The following is a 10,406-nucleotide window of genomic DNA, read 5'->3' as shown; positions in this document are numbered from 1 at the left end:
AAAGCAACAAAAAAAGCAAAACAAAAACAACAACAACAAAAAGGAGTTGAGACCCTTTGATCATTTTTCAGGAATTTTCAACCTGCATCATTCCTGCTAGGAGATGGGTTTTGAATCAATCTGACTACTTCTGGATGAAATGAGGCTGAGTTGAAGAAGGATTTAGGGTCTTTATTCTTATTAACTTTCAGGCATCAGCTGATAATCAAAGACCAAGACAGATGGAGTTAAGCTGTCTTCTAGTCCCCTACAAACATAAAATTCAAAGACTAATAGGATCGCATTCCATCTCAATCACAGAGGTCATAGCCCGATGTGGTAGAGTGCTCTCTCTCTCTCTCTCTCTCTCTCTCTCTCTCTCTCTCATATACTCACACACACACACACACACACACACACACACACACACAAACACACACCACTGGCTTCCTTTCAGTCCCTCTGTTCTTTTGGATTCCTGGCTATAGAAAACAGACTTTCCTCTGTGTAGTAGACCACTGATGGGAGCCTCAGGTCCTAGTGACAGTTTTTGCAACTTCTTTCTGATGTCAGGGATAAATTGAGTGATCATTTGTCCAAGCATATTGTACTTCTAAAAGCTAAGTAATCAGTTACAGTAGACATTTGTATGACCCCGAGTTTCTATAGAAAGGCAGTTGGATATTTACTAGGCCCTGGTCAATAGTCGTCAGCTTGACATGACTCACAAGTTGTACTTCAGTCCCTCAGGCTCACAGATATTGAAATGAAGGCATTCCTAGATACTAGGGATAGTGGGTGTGATGAACCCATTAGGAAATCCACTAAGATTGTTCAGTACTTACGGGCCTCTATCATGTGTAACTCATTCTATATTACCTCTCTTTAAAGCATTATAATTATCTCAGACACATCGATGAGATGATGCATGTTTTCCTAAAGGCATCCCAATGAAAGATATTAAAGACAATAAATGAAGTGTGCTTGCTTAGGGCCAAAATGATCTATAACCTGTAAAAGTAACTTTTTTTCACCTATGTAATTGTTGGCTCCAAGGCTTACTGCCTTAGTCTGCTAACCTAGGCTCTAGCCTCATACAATCTCATCCAGGCCTTGGATAGTTTCAGCCTCTGAGACTTACTGCTGAATAAGCTCACTCTTTCTTGTTCTTTCTGATCTCATTCTGGCTGATTCAACTCAGCTGTTCTGGTTCAAAACTCCTCTCCAAGCTGACTGATTCAATCTGGGTTCTCTCTCAGCCTCTGAATTGTTCTGTTTGGCCTCAGACTAACTCTAGCAATCTATTCTAATCTTCTGGCTCCTTCCCATTATCTGGCTCATTCTGTCTTCACCTGTGTCTAGCTTTTTCTCTCTCTGCAACCCGTCTCTCTATAATGTCCCAGTAAAACTGCTTCCTCTCTCTTCCTCTGCACTGTTCCCTCTTATATTACCTCTCTTTACTCTCTCCTTCTTAGAGTTGGGCAGATCCTATTCTGTCAAATCTTTCTCTGATTCATCATTTTGTCTGCCACTCAATTAGACATCACTTTCAAAGATGGGTGCTTCCTTCTACAAATTAACTTTTACAAACTTCACTGTTTGGGATTAAAGGTATGTGCTAAGGGTGTGTCTGTATTCCAGCTAGAGGGATTAAAAATATATGCTAAGGCTGAGCCACACCACAACTAGAGACAGGTTTTTCTAGTATATCTCAGGGTTCACAGTATTATCAGATACCCTGCAACAATAACCTTGAGTTTTTTAGTACTCTCCTTTCATTCATAAATCTAAATGATACACTTCATAAATCTACCTCATAACATTGTGAAATAAAATGTGTGTGTGTGTGTGCAAAAGACACATGTATGTGTGGGTAACTGTGCATCTGTAAAGGCCTTAAGTTAAGTTGCTTTCCCAATTTCTCTCCATATTATCGCTGTTGTTCTAAGACAGGGTTTCTCATTGCACTTGGCATTCAATTGGCTGAGTAGCTGGCTAGAGAGCTCCAGGAATCCCCCTGTTTCTGTCTCCCAGCACTGAGATGACAGGTACACATTGCTATTGGATTCAAACTCAGTTTTCCATACTTTCACAGCACATTACCCACTAAGCCCTCTTCCCACCTGTGTGAATGAGCAAAATGCTTACAGAAGATGAGCAAGGCCCTTTATAGGAACCAAAATTACTACCACACTACGTTCACTCCTGTAGTCCCTCTCTTCTGGAGCTGCCTTGCCTGGCTGCAAGGAAAGCTGGGAAATGTAGTCTTTTAGCAGGAAATGGTTTGTTGTTTGTTTGTTTGTTTGTTTGTTTTTGTTTATTTAAAACAAAACCTCAGTGGACTTATAGCTGTTTTCTGTCTTTGTCAGAGGAGGTAGCTCTGGATCCACTGAAGAGGTAGTCCTCCAGTCAGGTAGCAAGGGGAGGGTCAGGAAATTGCCATCCTGTATTCCTGAAGAGACTTGTAAAATAATTATTAGAGAGCTGTAAGCAGATGATCTACTTACAGAGTGAAAATTGAGGGACTGCCCAGGAAGGTTGAGGGATAGGGAGGGTCGGAGTGGGGAGAGACAGAGTTGACAGAGAGGAAGTGGACATAGAGTTGATTTAGGGTGACAGTGACTGGTCCCATTGCCACACTGCTACACCAAAATGAGCTAAGAGAAGTAGCAGAGAGATTCAGACTATCAAAGGAATGGAATAGGAGAAAACAGAGAGCTAATAGAAAGAATTGTCTGGCTGGGGTGAGAGCCAGGGTTCCTTTACAACAACTAAAAAGTCTGTTTACAAATGTACAGGGAACACATGTAAGGTGAGGACTCTGGGAGCTTGTGGGTAACATTTAGTTTGGAGTGAAGCCCAGTAATAAAATGTTTAAAAGACCGGGTAGAAATATGAGAATAATAAAGATGAATGAAGTGATCAAGGGGAGGAGCCAGAGTAGGATAGAACCTGAAGCCCATAAATGGGGGAGGCTTTTGGTTGAATTTTTGTCTGGCCCCTGTCTCTGAGCACCATCTCAAACCAGTTAGAACAATACTGCATGAGAGCAGTATTGTTTGTGGAGAAGAGCACAAACCTCGAAGCACTGCATCAGTCCAGGTGTCCAGCTGGTCCTGAAGGATGTTGAGCTGATCTGAGCTGGTCAGGTAGGTTAACTGATTTGTCAAGGACCAGCCTTGGCCTGGAGAGGGGTTCTGAGAGAAGGGGTGTCTGGGACAGGCACAAAGAACAACTCCAAGTCAAACTGTGGGTCCAAACTGGCAACCTAGGTTCTGCTGAGATTGCTTTCCAAATGCATTGTCTGTCTGTCTGTCTGTCTGTCTGTCTGTCTGTCTGTCTGTCTCTCTCTCTGTCTGTCTGTCTCTGTGTGTGTGTGTGTGTGTGTGTGTGTGTACTCTGCTTTGCTCCAGACAGCTTTTTCTTGCTATTCTAAAAACTCTCTGGTTGAGATAGCTTTCTCTGCTAGTAAAAATTCCAAAAGTTATCTGGATATCTCACAGGTTTTTTGACCAAAGTCAAAAAAGCTGCAATAAAAAAATTATTGGATTTTCCAAGTCAGAAATCCTGTTAGAAAAAATTCTTTTTTAAAATTAATTATTTTATTTGTTTACATTTCAAATGTTGTTCCCCCTCTCGGTCTCCCCCTCCATACCCCCCCCCACCATATCTCCCTCTGTGCCTCTAAGAGGGCAGTTCCTCACTCACCCACCCACTCCCGCCTCACCTCCCCGCCTACACACACCCACAAGTGTTCCCCTTATCTGGGGCATCAAGTCTCCACAGGACCAAGTAGTCCTCTGCTACATATATAGCAGGAGTCATGGACTGGCCCATGAATACTCTTTGGTTGGTGCTGTAGTCCCTAGGAGCTCTGAGGGGTCCCATTAGTTGATACTATTGTTCTTCCTATGGGGTCGCAATCCCCTTCAGCTCCTTCAGTCCTTCCCCTAACTCTTCCATTGGGGTCCCAGGCTCAGTCCAATGGTTGACTGTGAGTATCTGCATCTGTCTTAGTAGGGTGCTGGCAGACCCTCTCAGAGGACAGCTATACCAGGCTCCTGTCAGCAAGCGCTTCCTGGCATCTGCACTAGTGTCAGGGTTTGGTGTCTGCAGATGAGATGGATCCCTAGGTGGGGCAGTCTCTGGATGGCCTTTCCTTCAGTCTCTGCTCCATTTTTGTCCCTGTGTTTCCTTTAGAAGGGAACAATTCTGGGTTAACAATTTTGAGACGGGTGGATGGCCCTACCCCTCAACTGGAGGGGGTCCCTTCTGGGATAGAAATCTCCCAGATGTTGGGCATTTTGGCTAATGTCATCACCATTAGGTCCTGGGAGACTCTCGAATCCCTGGTGTCTGGGACTTTCTAGTAGTTTCTTCCCCCCACCCCCAGTTCCCACCCCCATTCCCAACCCTGTTCTAAGGGCCCATGAGAAAGCTTAACAGTTGGCAGAGATCCAGAACCCAAGTAGGAGGTAATAACTGTACAACATGTGGGGAACAGTAAGACACAACGTATATGAAGAAAACGTTTACATCAAGATTAATGTGAGTTAAATGCAATTGTCTAACTGGGCGGACCTCGGACCAGAGCCCTTAGAGGGAGGGACCTCGGACCAGAGCCCTTAGAGGGATGGACCTCGGACCAGAGCCCTTTGAGGGACGGACCGCGGACCAGAGCCTTTAGAGGGACGGACCTCGGACCAGAGCCCTTAGAGGGACAAGGTAGCTGTAAGCAGCCGTTTGTTACCTCAGGCTCCTGTGTAAGGACTGAGCACCTGGAAGCTGAGTAAAGGAAGTCGGGGAAAGTCAGCATCCGAGGGATGAATCTGAACACGGTCTCCAAGTGATATCCCCTGCTTTTATATTTAATGAATTTCGTACATGTTTCAAATATTAACCATAGTGAATGAAATCAGAGTATTTCAAGTAAGACACAATTTTTGATTAGAAACAATTTGATAAGGTAAAAAATTTTTAAATTGGGACTAATTACCTTAAATGACCATATCTAGTATTTGAACAATAAATATTTTGTATATGTTGTTAAAATTAAACTTCTATACTTATATTCCAGGACTATACATTAGAAATATTTTATGTTAGCAAGCCATGTAAACAGAAATTCAATTCTAAATTGTATTTCTGTCTGCCTGGCTGCCTCCTCAGTGTGTACTTCTCTAGATCGCTCTGTTACCGCACCGTTCAGTGACGGCCATGTCAAGAGTAAACGATTCAGTTTACAAGGTTTTCTAAAATTAATCCTATTAACAGAAACTTTTCATCTTTTTCTACATTTTCATTCCATGTAGTCAACCAACAGTTGAAAGCTGAAGGCAAGGGGCTGGTGAGACTGCTCAGTGGTTCCAAGTTCAAATCCCAGCAACCACATGGTGGCTCACAACCACCTGTAATGAGATCTGATGCCCTCTTCTGGTGTGTCTGAAGACAGCTACAGTGTATTTAGATATAATAATAAATCTTTGGGCTGGAGCGAGTAGGGCTAGAGTGAGTGAGGAGAGGCCCTGAATTCAATTCCCAGCAACCACATGATGGCTCACAACCATCTGTACATCTACAGTGTACCCATATACATAAAATAAATAATAAATAAATCTTTTTTTTTAAAGAAAGCTGAAAGCAGTCAGTTGTGTCATGATGTAGTAAATACTTTACATGTAATAAACTGAATTAACAAAGAAGACTGAAGCTGACTCTGCAGATCTCTAGGTCACCACAAATGGACAGCAGTAAATGTATTTCTTAACATCTATTTAAAAATGGTTGGCCATTAAATTGTAAAGCAAGATAACCAAATTAAGTGAGTTTTAACAAATATTGGCTCTTGAAATTTCTTAGAAAACATTCAAGAGCATTGTGAAACATTCACTTGGCTCCTGAAGAACCACGGTATCTCTCCTTTGACTCAGACGCTTTCAGTGCAGTGATCCCAGGATCTATTTTAACGCACTAGTTTAAAACCAACAACTGCTTCACTGTCACAGCCCTTAGACTCCTTGTAGACTTCAAGAGTACAGGTACTGGCTCTGGAGCTCTCTCTCTAGTAAAGACTAGATTATATTCCCAAAGCCACAGGTGAGCACAGGTTAGAGAGATTCCTTCATCTCAGTCCTCTCCTCCTGGAGAATCTAAAGGCTTGGGGCAATCGCTTAACAAAGTCATCTGTTGACTCTACAGATACAAAGCCAACGGTCAAAGACACAGCTTGAATGAATATTCTGAATAGCTTTCCAAGGGTGTGAGTTTAGCAGCCTCCTTTAACAGGGGTGTGGATGGCTAGAATGTGGACCCTGGGGTTAGCTTTCCTAAGAGGAAGAACTGAATGCCAGGGTTGGGCTTGAACAACTGAACTAGCATGCAGGTCCTCCACCAGTCAGGGGGTAGGCTTTGGTACACGGTTGCCCTGTTTACAGCATCCACATATGACAGTTCAGGAGATGTGGAGGGCAGAGGAATTGCTATTTGCCTCTCTGTTGTCTGAGCTATTTAGGATGTGAGTATACACCGAAATTCTCTACCAGGCCAGAGAATCTGTCACTCTATCATGAAAAATAATTCATCTTTTCTGTAGATGAGGAAGAGGGAAGACTATTTTCTGGTTTAGCCCACACAGCTAGAGGCAGAAGAGCAGAGATTTAGCCGGTCTTATTTCCCATGCATCTTTGTCCTGTAATTAGGCTAGTGTGTAAAATATTCTGGTGGGACTGTGTTTCATCCAAGGGAACTATATGGACCTGGGGACATTCTGTCATGAAAATGTATTGTAAATTTAACCCACTTACTCAAGGATTCAATCTTTCACAGCGGTTTTTTAGAACATACCTGATTTTGAATATTATTTTATGTTAAACAAACTAAATTTAAACTTGCTTTGCTTTACTTGATTTAGGCTTAAACTTGACAACATATATTGAAACTAAGTGATGGGAAGTAAAAATTGGTCTCTCCCACCAAGCTTGTCTCTGTAAATAAATTACATTTGCACTGACTCTGACAACAAACCCAGCTCTGAGAACAGTAAATAATTTGATCATTTATAAGGTGACTGACCATTAACTTGAATATCTTAATTATTTTTAACAGTTTATAATACATTAGTAACTTTTATATGATTAGTACTTTACAATTTTATCCCTGTTGAATTTGAAGCTTAAAAGCATTGAGCTTAACAACATTTACAAAGAGCCCGAATAGATCCTTATAATCTTAGGTATTTATAAACCTTAATCATCAAACACATTGCACAGACCTTGTTCATGGCTTTGACCTCAACTGTTATTTTTCACTCTCAGGACAAAAATCTATCGCCAAAAATATTTTGAGGCCTGCTGTTGCCTCCTAGATGTAAGGAAAATAAAATAAAATAAATTATCTTGGATAAAACAAAACATTTTGAAGGTCTGGTGTTATAAGAAGAGGAACTAACAGTTTTACAAGTGCTGCCTTAGTTGGTTTATACCACAAGGTCACCTTAACCAAGATGGCAGTGAAGTCACGTGGCATTCCCCTCTTTAGTAAAGATGATGACCTAATCAGTTGGCTGCTAACTCATCAGCCAAGATGGTGGCAGGCTACGTGGTTGCTAAACACCTTCCTCACTTTTACATCTATTTTCCTAAACAACAGTTAAATCCAAGCTGGGCAGTGATGGCACATGCCTTTAATCCCAGCACTTGGGAGGCAGAGGCAGGTGGATTTCTGAGTTCAAGGCTAGCCTGGTCTACAGAGTGAGTTCCAGGTCAGTCAGAGCTATACAGAGAAACCCTGTCTTGAAAAAAAAAAAAAAAAAAAAAAAAAAAAAAAAAAAAAAAACAGAAAAAAAAAAGTTAAATCCAGGTTACATACATGGTGTGCTATAACAAATGGAGATTACCTTTACATACACTTTTAAGTATTAACTCTTTTGTTGTTGTTGTTACAGATTTTAAGCTAACTTTTTTAAAATTAGACTTTGTGGTAGCTTGAATGCTTAGCCATAGGAAATAGCACTATTAGGAGGTATGGTCTTATTGGAGGAGATATGGCCCTGTTGAAGGAAATGTGTCATTGCATAGGTGGGCTTTGAGGCCTCCTATGCTCAGGCTCCACCCAGTGAGGAAGAGAGCCGCCTTCTGGCTTCAGTCTTCTCCTGGATGCCTTAGAATCTAGAACTCTCAGCTCCTCTAACATTGTGTCTCCCTAGAATCTAGAACTCTCAGCTCCTCTAACACTGTGTCTCCCTGGATGCTGCCATGGTTCCCACCATGATGAGAATGGACTGAACCTCTGAAACTGTAAACCAGCCCCAATTAAATTTTTTCCTTTATTAAATTTGCCTTGCTCATGGAGTCTCTTCACAGCAATGGAAACCCTAACTAAGACTATAAGGGTCCATGATTCACAGAAGAATGATACCCTGAACTCAAGTAGTATGTAAACGCAAAGAGAGTTTTATTCTGCAGTAGTCCAGCATGCTGGTGTCTACTATCTACAAAGATGAGACTCCAAAGATGAGCTCACAGGCCTAATTTAAAGCACACTAGGGGAATTCCGGGGAAGGTAGGTGACCTCTATCTTAATCTTGGCTCTATCTATAAGGACATTCTAGAACTATTGGGGCCTGGGAGGCTGGAAACTGCTGCGGAGGAAGTCTGGAAACTGCTGCTGACCCACTGTCCTTGCCTCAGGACAGGCAGCAGGGCAGCTTCTGAGGCCTGGACTTGCCTGGGCTTGTCCTGTTCTTGGAAACAGAGATTTAAGTCTAGTCTCCTGAACTGCCAGTTTGAAGCCTGACATGGAGTCAGCCTGGCCTTCTCAAGGCAGAATTTTATCATCTTTAAAAACCACATCTGGGCTGGAGAGATGGCTCAGAGGTCAAGAGCACTGGCTGTTCTTCCAGAGTTCCTGAATTCAATTCCCAGCAACCACATGGTGGCTTACAACCATTTATAATGAGATATATAATATCATCTGTAATAATCTACTGGCCTGAAGGCATACATGCAGCCAGAATGTATATATAATAAATAAATAAATCTTAAACACACACACACACACACACACACACACACACACACACAAAGAGTGTGAGGTAAAGTTTATCCTTTAGCCAAAGTTTTAGAGAAATAAGGGTAGAGAGTATTTAGAGAGTTAAATATCTGTGATTATACTGTTAAAACTGAAAATTTTGAGGAGAAAGACCAAATCTATGACTGCCCAACTAAGAGGTACACCTGGGACTGGTCAGTCAGCAGTCACCCTAAGTCAGGATTTCAGAGGGCAGCCCCAGATATGAGGGAGACAAGATTTTTATCTAGCTCAGGGGTAGGGAGTTTCGACTGGCAACACAGGCAGAGTTACAGGAGCAGAACAAAAGTATAACAGGTTAGTCATAATGACCTCCTGAGATAAAGGTATGGCTGCCATCCCTGCACAGGCAGTACAGAACCATTTGTGCTTAAGGTTACAAGTGGGGCATTGCCCAATCCTTAAGTAACAGATTTGATCATAAGCAGGAGTTAGCTTAGTTTGTCTGGACTATAGGATGGACTTTAAACCTAGATGGAGGCAGGTTGGTTCTTCAACAAGTTGTCATTTTTTAGAGACAATTAACTAGTAAAGAAAGGGGTTGAGAAAAGCAGCAGGGCCTGCTGGGAGAGTGTACTTTCAAGCTGATTTTAGACACATGGTGTCTTTCCTGGACTGTTCCGCTTGCTCTCCTTTTCCATCACAGTGCCCATGTTAATCCCACTGGTAAGAAGGAGACCACTTCCACAATTTTTGAGCCAATTTTGAAGCAAGCTTTATTTATTTGGGTGCACCAGAGAGCTGGCTGGCTACGGCCTCCTAAGCTGGGATAGAGAGAGCGATGCTGAGTCCGTTTCTCAGGACCAGATCACAAGTAAAGCAGGTTTTCCGAAGTGAGGCAATGGGGCAGTTAGAAAGTGCAGAAAGATCTCAGCAGCAACAACAAAACAATCATCCTGTGGTCGATAACTCGGGAAAGCGCAGGGTGTTCTCACAAACAAGCCGAGGTCATGAGGTGGGGCAGGTCAGCTCCCAGGAAACAAACTGGTCCTATGGTAAATGCAAACTTATTTTTAACAAGACAACAAATGGCTACTGTCTTAAAAACAGAGTCAAGCAGGTTCCTCATCAAGTGGCCCACCTGACCCAGGGAAAGGACTTTGGAGCTAACTTTTAAGCAAGTATGCTCGGATATGGAAAGGGAAGGCTAAAGTCCAGCTCCAGAGTCAGCCTTTCCAATACACTAAAATAGCATGTGACAGTTTTTAATATTCTCCATTCTCAAAAGGCATTTATATAGATATGGTCTACATATCTATAACCAGTTTGCGTGTGTCTGCAGGTAGGGGCAGAGAGCTGGGTTTTTTTTGTGTGTGTAGGTTTGTTTTTTTTTTTTTTTT

The 10,406-nt window shown here is 42.2% G+C and overlaps 1 long non-coding RNA gene across 1 annotated transcript; it reads right to left on the bottom strand.

Moving 5' to 3' along the window:
• Positions 1-2,294: 2,294 nt before the first annotated feature.
• On the bottom strand, positions 2,295-8,120 carry LOC116073592. Its single transcript, XR_004111882.1, has 4 exons — positions 7,874-8,120; positions 7,250-7,338; positions 3,059-3,192; positions 2,295-2,440 (listed from the first exon to the last, which is right to left on the bottom strand). It is a non-coding gene; the product is annotated as an uncharacterized LOC116073592 (long non-coding RNA).
• Positions 8,121-10,406: the final 2,286 nt, after the last annotated feature.

This window comes from Mastomys coucha, unplaced genomic scaffold (genome assembly GCF_008632895.1).
Source record: "Mastomys coucha isolate ucsf_1 unplaced genomic scaffold, UCSF_Mcou_1 pScaffold23, whole genome shotgun sequence".
Taxonomy (NCBI): domain Eukaryota; kingdom Metazoa; phylum Chordata; class Mammalia; order Rodentia; family Muridae; genus Mastomys; species Mastomys coucha.
The sequence above is the reverse complement of the archived record's forward strand: the minus strand, read 5'-3'. Positions and strand labels throughout refer to the sequence as shown.